General features: G+C 42.0%; 1 long non-coding RNA gene across 1 annotated transcript; it reads left to right on the forward strand.

Moving 5' to 3' along the window:
* Positions 1-1,432: 1,432 nt before the first annotated feature.
* LOC124682864 lies at positions 1,433-1,917 on the forward strand. The gene is made up of 3 exons (XR_006996474.1): positions 1,433-1,481; positions 1,563-1,639; positions 1,868-1,917. It is a non-coding gene; the product is annotated as an uncharacterized LOC124682864 (long non-coding RNA).
* The last annotated feature ends 7,516 nt before the right edge of the window (positions 1,918-9,433 follow it).

A 9,433-nucleotide genomic window follows, 5' to 3' on the forward strand; every position in this document is an offset into this window, starting at 1 on the left:
TGAGAACACTCCTCCCTAAATTAGTTTTCTTTCTCAAAAACCCTATTGTTTTTCCTTCTCTAGTTTTGATCACAAAACTACTTCTAGTTTTATAAAATCTTTTCAGGATATTTCTTCAAAGAAAACAAAGAACTGAAATGGGTTTTGTTTTTCATCCCATTTCTACCAAGTACTGATTTCTAAAACATTATTTTCTATTTTGTTTTCCATTTTACAAAAGGCTTGTTTATGGTACCTATACCATTTCTTGTCTTCCTCTTGCTTATTTTACATTTGAGAAAAACTCTACTTCACTTGAGAAAGTAAGTAGAACATTTTGACCTCCTATGTTCCAACTAGTTTCTCTCAACATTTTCAAATTCCATTCCACTTGAGTTCATTCCCAATTGAGGTGTTTCAAATCCCTTTCAAATAAATTCTTTTTTTTCAAATGACAATCCTTGCACATCTTATGCACATCACTGATTTACCACATTGTATCCCCTCATCCTCCAATTCTTGATCAAATGGATGATCATTTGATACTTTCAAATGGACTCCCTTCAACTGAACCCTAGACTCGGGGAGTATTTCAAACCACTCCCAATTGACCTCTTTTTTTTAGAACAACTTATTTTTCCTCATACCTATCTCACTCCCCCATTCTTTTCCATCAACACCTTGACCTCTTGAATTGATTTTATGCCACCATATTCACCATTGGTGTTGTATCTGTACTTCCATCACTACCCCTCTAAACCTTGGATCTATCTCTTTCCATCATTTGTTTGCCACAAACAAAGTGATAACAAATTTTCCTTTTGATGCATATCACTCTCACTCTCCATTTCTATCTCTATGTCTCAACCTCCATCAACATTACCTCCTCAACATCATGCACATGGATGATGTGCATCTCTCTCTCATTGTTCATTTTTGTTTGGCAAGAATGGAGCCGGCCAATTTGTGTTTGCATTCAAAATTCGGCCAGCACTATCTCCCCTTTTCCTTCTTATACAAGCCATGCCTCCCACCTACCCCAATCCATAAATGGGCAGCCTCCCAACCAACTCAATCAATGAGGAGGCTACCTCCCAACCAACTCAATCAATGAGGAGGCAGCCAACCCACCCCCTCTCCCTCTATATAAAGGGGCTTGGCAGCCCACTCCCTCCTCACTTGCTCTCATTTCCCACTCTCCACTCCTCTCCACTCCTCTCCTTTGCCTCATTTCTTTTCACTCCCTACTATTTCCTCCACTCCCTCACACTCTCCTCCTCCACTTCCCCACGAAAATGGTGCTCCCCTTGCTCCCATGGCCGGCCATAGCCATGGCAAGCCACCAAGATGAAGCTCTCCCCCTCCCTCAAGCTCATCCTCACCATGAGAGCCTCCCTCTCCTTCTTCTCCCTAACCTTAGATGGTTTAATCTCCTCTTCTTCTCCCTCCATTGCTAAGATTGGATCTTGATGCAGGTGCATGTTGGTCCAAGCATGGAGAAGGTTGAGCTATCCTCAGATCTGAAGTTCTTGAGCAAAGTTCGTCCAAAACCTTGCAGTAATTTCTGTTTCTTGCTGTTTCAGATTCTGGTACGATCTTGTAAAATCCGCCAAATCTCGTGTGCAGATCCAAATCGAGTGGTTCAAAGTTCTGCAGATAGGTACTGAAAATATCTACAACTTGGCGTTGGCCTCATCCTCAAATTCGTTACGGATTTTGCATGATAAATAAAGTTCTGCAAACATGCAGAATCATTGTTTGTTAGATTTCTTCCGTTTTACAAAACCTTTTTGAGCAAACTCAATTTTGGGTGAAAGCCCTCTCCAGTACCTTCATTTTGGCGTTGGGTTCACTTCAAATGACCTAATGGAATTGAAATGGTTCACAGATCAAGATCTGGTCAGATCTGACTTTGTCGAATTAAATCAGGAGCTTGGGAACGAATTTTTGAATGAAACCAGTTGGGTAAGAACCATCTTTACAATACCTTTCAGATGCAGCTGACCTCATATTTTTATGAGTTGTGTACGATTTGTGGTGAATTAAACTTATTCTGTGTATTCTGCAGACATGGCTGTTAGCTTTTAATTCATCAAAAATCCATTTTTGAACCTAATTGAGTGATTCCACTTCTGTAGGATTGCTGAATGTTTTCTTAATCATCTCAAACAAGTTTCAAACCTTTATCTGTTCTGCAACTCCATAGTTAAAGCAAATGGTGAAAACATGCAGTGAACTTGTAAATCCATTTGTGAGAGTTTCAGAAATATTTTGAACCCAAATCCAATTGCGTGTGAATCTCTGTTTAATTACCTTTCAAATGCCAGTGGCCTCATATTTTTAGGATGTTTCTACGATTTATGGCTTACAGATCTTGTTTTCTGTACAGTCAGATTCAAAGAAATTCCTAAAATTGTAGGTTTGATATTTTTGGGTGTTTCCAATTGGGTTAGTCTTGTATTAGTACTGGCCATCTAGGAAAAATAGTGTTAGTCTCTGTTCATGCATATTTCGTTACTGTTAGTAAGGTATATGTGTGACATGCATTGTTGGACCAAAACTTGTTGGGTTTATTTAAAAACCTTGACCAACTCTTTTTATTAGAAATGGGCAACCTTTGTTTTATGTTTGCAAAACAAAATCTCTGCAATTTAACATTAGCTCTTTTGTTTTGCTTAAGTTTTCAAATGGTAGTGGCATATCATTTGCTTCCTATTCTTGTGTGGTGTTATGTGAGCAAACTAAGTTAGGAAAACTGTTTTCTACTTTTTCCAAAAATGTTTGAAAATGTTTTGTGAATGTATTTGATGTCAAACTAATGCTTTTGTCCTCTTTATGATGTTATCTACCAGGGGATGTTTGGTTTATACTATGGTGATAACCGAGAGAGGCAATTGCTAAGTTGTGATACTCTCATACCTTTACTAGGTAAATAACATGGGTTTTCTTTAAGTTGTTTGTGGTATCTATAAGTCCTTTGTATGGTAGCTCTTTATTGAATGGTTAAATTATGGTTGTTGTATGTTTGTTTTGTTGGTGCAATGTGATTGATTGTGTTCCTTTTATATTTTCCGGCGATAGACGCGAGCAATTCCGGAGAAGAAGAAGAAGTGGAATTGGACAAGGATTTTATTTATATTGTTGGGATTCTTATATTGATGGAGTTGAAGAAGTACAGGGACAAATAAGCCAAGGCAAGCCATCTTTTGATCTCTGATCCGGTGTCTAGTTGGATGTCATTTGTTGATGTTCAAAGCGCCTTCATTCTATGTGTGTTATTATCTCTATTTATGTCATCTATGTGTGATTGCAAGTGGGGTACTCCCTAGTGGTGATGCTCCACTATTGTCCTTGTGTTATGGGATGCATGGTAACATGGCCGTGCTATTCCACTTGGTGATCTTGTATGCTCAACTTGAGCATGTTCCATCTCAAGATATTAACTTACACCACACCCACCCCCTTTGTAGTATAGAGGTATCAATGTCATGATCTTGGTGTATTCTCAACTTGAGAGGAGTATGCCGTGTACCATCTTGGAGAATATGTTGGATAGTGACACTCCACTATCTAAGTTGTGTAATTAGCACCACAAATCTGAGAGTATATTCCTCCTTGTGTTGTCATTATACATGCTTACCTTAAGCAAGTATGATCCACTCCACTACCCCTTTATACCTCATCTATGGCGGGATGACTCTCATCTCGGCCGTAGTGCAATACTAGTTCAACTCATGAAACTATAGGTTGGGAACCCCTCAAGGTTTTCCTTGTTGTAAATGTTTATGAAAACCTTGGGTGAGGCAATCTTACCCAAGCGTATGGTTTATGAAAGGAAAGGATCTTGACAAAGATGGTTGGAAAGAGGAAATGTGTGTGTGACTTGGGTTTTTGAGAAAAACGACACATGGTTCTCCGTATTCGCCGGAACAATTAACCCGCGCAACCACACTACTCCAACGTGGGCACGGGGCTTAGCTTGACGTTTGTTCTTCTTAGCATGAGGCACCGCACAACTATACAAGGGTACGGTTACCCCCGAGTCCGGGTTGTCGTAGTTGGAGACAATCGTATAACGGGAGGCCTTCGGGGCTGACCCGTCCGGAAGACACTATGGGTCTCCTGGCTTGGCGGTGGAGCCACGCTCAAAGGGAGGTGAGCTGCCACGGTGCCGGGGAGGTACATACTCCATAGGGTAGGACCTCTTGCTAAGTTGAATAGGCGAAAGGCTTCGACTGATTATCCGAGACTCGCATACTTTCGTATGACGAACCGGGGATGATCCCGGCGGATTTATCGGATCTTGTGGGGAAAGTGCGCACACTCTGCAGAGTTAAAACTATTCGAATAGCCGCGTCCGCGGTCATGGACGGTTGGGATGGCCGTTACCGAGCTGTGTCGAGTTTTGGTTTAGAAAATGATTTCCAAAGGAAATGTGTGTGTTGGATGTACCGGAAGGGTACGGAAAGGCTGGTGCCGACCATATGGAGATGGTCGAGGAAAATGAAACAAAATTGGGTGACCCTTCCTAGTGTTTTCATGTAGAGGAACTCTTCTTCAATAGAGAAATAGAGATGTCTCGGATAAATTCTTGGAGTGTCCCCTTCGATTGAGAAGTTGGGATGCTATCTCCACCAAAAACATCTCTTCTCTTCCACATGCTATATCCACAAGAGAAACTACTCTTCCTCTCTTGTCTTCTTTAGTTAGAATTGTTATCACCTTCTTGATGGTTTGCGAGTACAATTCAAATGTACTCACGGCTTTGTCCCCGGCTATTTACTTGGCCAGACTTGAAGGAGTTCGACGAGATGAAGAAGGAGTTGACGACGTCTATGCGGGCTAGGAACGTCTTCCCGCTCGGTTGCTCGTAGGGTTATGGCGAGATGACTTGGGTACTGCGCTGCTGAAGTGATGATGCTACTCGATGTTTAGTTAGGCCCTTCGAGGCTATTATGTAAGTATTGGTCATGTGACCATGTTGTAATTTTCTTATTCCGCTTTGTAATGGATGGTGTAATTTGATATCAGTTCGGTTATGTGTTCACGGCGCACTGATCATGGGATCGTGAACTGTATACATAACAGGGTATTTCGGACAGCTAGTCCGGGGTCCCCACAGAGCTGGTATCAGAGCCATCCTGACTGTAGGAGACCTTAGTTAGCATGGACGTTAGTTAGGAAACAAGTACTTGGACAAAACTATTTACAAAACAAATTGTTTCTTTAGTCGGAAGTATAGCTTCTACTCCTCTTATTTATTCAAAGCTTCTAAAATTCTTACCTCTCCGCTTTATAAAAAGGTTTGAAAATTCTTACTCTATTGTCTCAGCCAATTCAAACCTACATATTGGACGATGTCCCCAACTCAGACTGGAGACTCGAACTCGAAGATGGCTCAATCCCTCAGGAAGACTCATATATCTCCAACTGCAGCTATTGAAGATTGGATGCCGACGTAGCCGTGTGCTTGTTGGGATGATAACATCATGTCTTTGGTTGTCACCAAAGTCTGTCAAGGAGCTGACCTTCTTCCTCCGTGGACTTGCACTTTTTGCGGTCATCCGGGATCAAGTCCTCGGTTCTTGACTAGTAATTTTTAGGCCAGCTACAAGAAGTTGACGATTTCGGGAGTACCTCAACAACTACCTCTTCGAAGACCTCACGTCCCCGGGATGTTGAGCAAGAAGACTACGCAGTTTTCTCCTCCGCCTCAACATAGAAGACCGAACACCAGGCCTGCTTCGCAACCAACTGCCCCGAAAATCCATGTTGGAGTCCATAAGAGCAAAATGAAGACGGCAACATATGTGACCAGCCCCCAAACCAATAGGATGGATAGGACAAACTCAATCGCTTTGATTGAGCTACCCCCACGCATTAGGCATTCCATGGGTACTTAGGTTACCATGCCTGGTTTGATGATTGCTTGTAGTTCCCTTGTGTGCTGCCTTGAGTGTCTTTTGTTTGTTTGTTGTGTGTATAATTGTCTTGGCTTTTCGGTCTGAAAAACACCCTTAGTGTGATAAACTAGCTTAGAAAGCCTCCCAAAGATGTTTTCACCCTCACCTACCTCGCCGATGTTTTGCTAACTGCTAGTTAGTTGGATAAGTTAACGAAAAGCTCTAACTCTACCCCCGTTAGCAGTTGTTTTTCAAACATCAGGAAAACTAACCCAAACCCCCATCTACGCTAACTTCCTTCAATATCAGCTGGAGCATCTCTACTACGCCAAGAAAGAAGAAGCCATACCTTCAAGAATGACTGCACCTCTGCGAGAAGACATACTAATTTGGACTAACCTTGGAGCATAATCGCGCTAACCTCGAGGATATCTTCTTGAAAACTACCCTCTAACACACCGTCTAACAAGCTGAGAGAACAAGAGCGTCAAAGCCAAGCTACATCACATGGTTCATCTGGTCCTCATCAAGTGAAGGCTCCTGAAGATACCTCAAGACTCAAGACTTTAGGCGTAGTTTACCCGCTAACTTCTTAGTTGCTACTGAAGTCAGCACCGACCCTCAAGCTGAAGATTGTCTTCGACGACCCCTGTTGCTGCTTCATATGGGTACCAACCAGGCGTTTCATCAACTTATTAACTCACGGCGCATCCCCTATGGTTTAGTTAACACCGTGAGTGCCTCTTGAAGTTGCGGTCTGCACGTCGCCCCTGAAGATTCTTCAACTGAGTACGGAAGATCGATGACTCCTTCGAAGCCCCCGACGGGACCGCAAGGCGAAGCTCTAAGATTTTCCGAAAGCCCGATGAAAAATCTTAAGGGTGGAAGTCTTCCACTAAAAGTTGGAGCTAACCCTAACATTTTAAACCTTTCTAACACACCGTTGGAAATGTGGGATGCACTAACCCCTCTTGAAGCCGTGGACTACTCAACGCCCGCTGAAGATGTTCAACTCCAAAGATCAATGGCTTCTCCAAAAAGCGCCCGACAAGACCCGTGGCCGAAGCTTACAGTTTTTAACGCCCCCTCCCCGATGAACAATTTTAAGGGTGGAAGACTTCGTCTTCCACTAAATTTAAGCTAACTCTAAAAAGTTTTCAACCCTGCTCAAGCACCATTGGGTGCACTAACTCTCCCACAATCATGAACCCCGCTAGGATCATTAAGAAGGTATAGATCCAACATCCGCACGGAGTCGTCGACCTCTTCATGAAGCTCGCCATCGTCGGAAATCCATCATGTCTCTCACAAGCTGAAGTTGCGACCCTCTCCACACAAAGGCATGTCTACATAAAAATGGAGTCTAATTTTCGTTAAACTTTACAACCCCTCCAGTTCTACGCTCGGTAATCTCGGGACGAGATTATTTTAAGGGTGGAAGATCTGTAACACCCCAACTTTTGCAACCTTGATTAATTGTCCATATTTCAAAAATTAGGGGGAACAAAAACTTTTTCTATAGACTAATTTAGATGAGTTGCCTTGATTTGTTTGTTGTGATGAATTGCTTTGATCTGCCGCTAGATATATTGTCTTGATTTCTTGTTGAGTTCTGTGTTGAGTACCTCAAAGAACAACACCTCTAGTGGTCAGACATACAACTCACCTAATAAAACACATGTGTGACTTAGGTAAAATTGTTTTCCTTTTTACTACATCAAACTCTTCTCCCGATGGCAACATGAGTGTGCCATCTTGATATTCCTATTTGTGTTAGTCCAGCTCAAACCATCCTTGAATCCAAAATTTGGGATCATCTACCCTCATCACATCCTTCTCTTATACCCACTCATCATAGGTTGATTCTGAAGCCAAGTCAACAATCTGTTTTGGCAAGCTTATAAGTTCCGGACTTTGGCGAGTTGATATCTAAGCAACCACCACTGTTATTGTTGACCTCAATGCATGGATCTCATCTATGCAACATCCTCTTCAACCTCCACGTCTTGCATGTCTCAGTCAATCCTTGCAGCTCATATATTCAACTTGATCTTGTACCCTATCCAATGTTTTACCTCAAGATCACTTCCTTCACTTTTACCTCTTGTTTTTATTCAAGTTTAATCTTCACAAAACCAAGATTGGGAATGATGGGTACATTTTGAGGCCACCATCTACCCTTGAGAACACTCCTCCCTAAATTAGTTTTCTTTCTCAAAAACCCTATTGTTTTTCCTTCTCTAGTTTTGATCACAAAACTACTTCTAGTTTTATAAAATCTTTTCAGGATATTTCTTCAAAGAAAACAAAGAACTGAAATGGGTTTTGTTTTTCATCCCATTTCTACCAAGTACTGATTTCTAAAACATTATTTTCTATTTTGTTTTCCATTTTACAAAAGGCTTGTTTATGGTACCTATACCATTTCTTGTCTTCCTCTTGCTTATTTTACATTTGAGAAAAACTCTACTTCACTTGAGAAAGTAAGTAGAACATTTTGACCTCCTATGTTCCAACTAGTTTCTCTCAACATTTTCAAATTCCATTCCACTTGAGTTCATTCCCAATTGAGGTGTTTCAAATCCCTTTCAAATAAATTCTTTTTTTTCAAATGACAATCCTTGCACATCTTATGCACATCACTGATTTACCACATTGTATCCCCTCATCCTCCAATTCTTGATCAAATGGATGATCATTTGATACTTTCAAATGGACTCCCTTCAACTGAACCCTAGACTCAGGGAGTATTTCAAACCACTCCCAATTGACCTCTTTTTTTTAGAACAACTTATTTTTCCTCATACCTATCTCACTCCCCCATTCTTTTCCATCAACACCTTGACCTCTTGAATTGATTTTATGCCACCATATTCACCATTGGTGTTGTATCTGTACTTCCATCACTACCCCTCTAAACCTTGGATCTATCTCTTTCCATCATTTGTTTGCCACAAACAAAGTGATAACAAATTTTCCTTTTGATGCATATCACTCTCACTCTCCATTTCTATCTCTATGTCTCAACCTCCATCAACATTACCTCCTCAACATCATGCACATGGATGATGTGCATCTCTCTCTCATTGTTCATTTTTGTTTGGCAAGAATGGAGCCGGCCAATTTGTGTTTGCATTCAAAATTCGGCCAGCACTATCTCCCCTTTTCCTTCTTATACAAGCCATGCCTCCCACCTACCCCAATCCATAAATGGGCAGCCTCCCAACCAACTCAATCAATGAGGAGGCTACCTCCCAACCAACTCAATCAATGAGGAGGCAGCCAACCCACCCCCTCTCCCTCTATATAAAGGGGCTTGGCAGCCCACTCCCTCCTCACTTGCTCTCATTTCCCACTCTCCACTCCTCTCCACTCCTCTCCTTTGCCTCATTTCTTTTCACTCCCTACTATTTCCTCCACTCCCTCACACTCTCCTCCTCCACTTCCCCACGAAAATGGTGCTCCCCTTGCTCCCATGGCCGGCCATAGCCATGGCAAGCCACCAAGATGAAGCTCTCCCCCTCCCTCAAGCTCATCCTCACCATGAGAGC

The sequence above is a fragment of the Lolium rigidum genome, chromosome 1, assembly GCF_022539505.1.
Source record: "Lolium rigidum isolate FL_2022 chromosome 1, APGP_CSIRO_Lrig_0.1, whole genome shotgun sequence".
NCBI lineage: Eukaryota > Viridiplantae > Streptophyta > Magnoliopsida > Poales > Poaceae > Lolium > Lolium rigidum.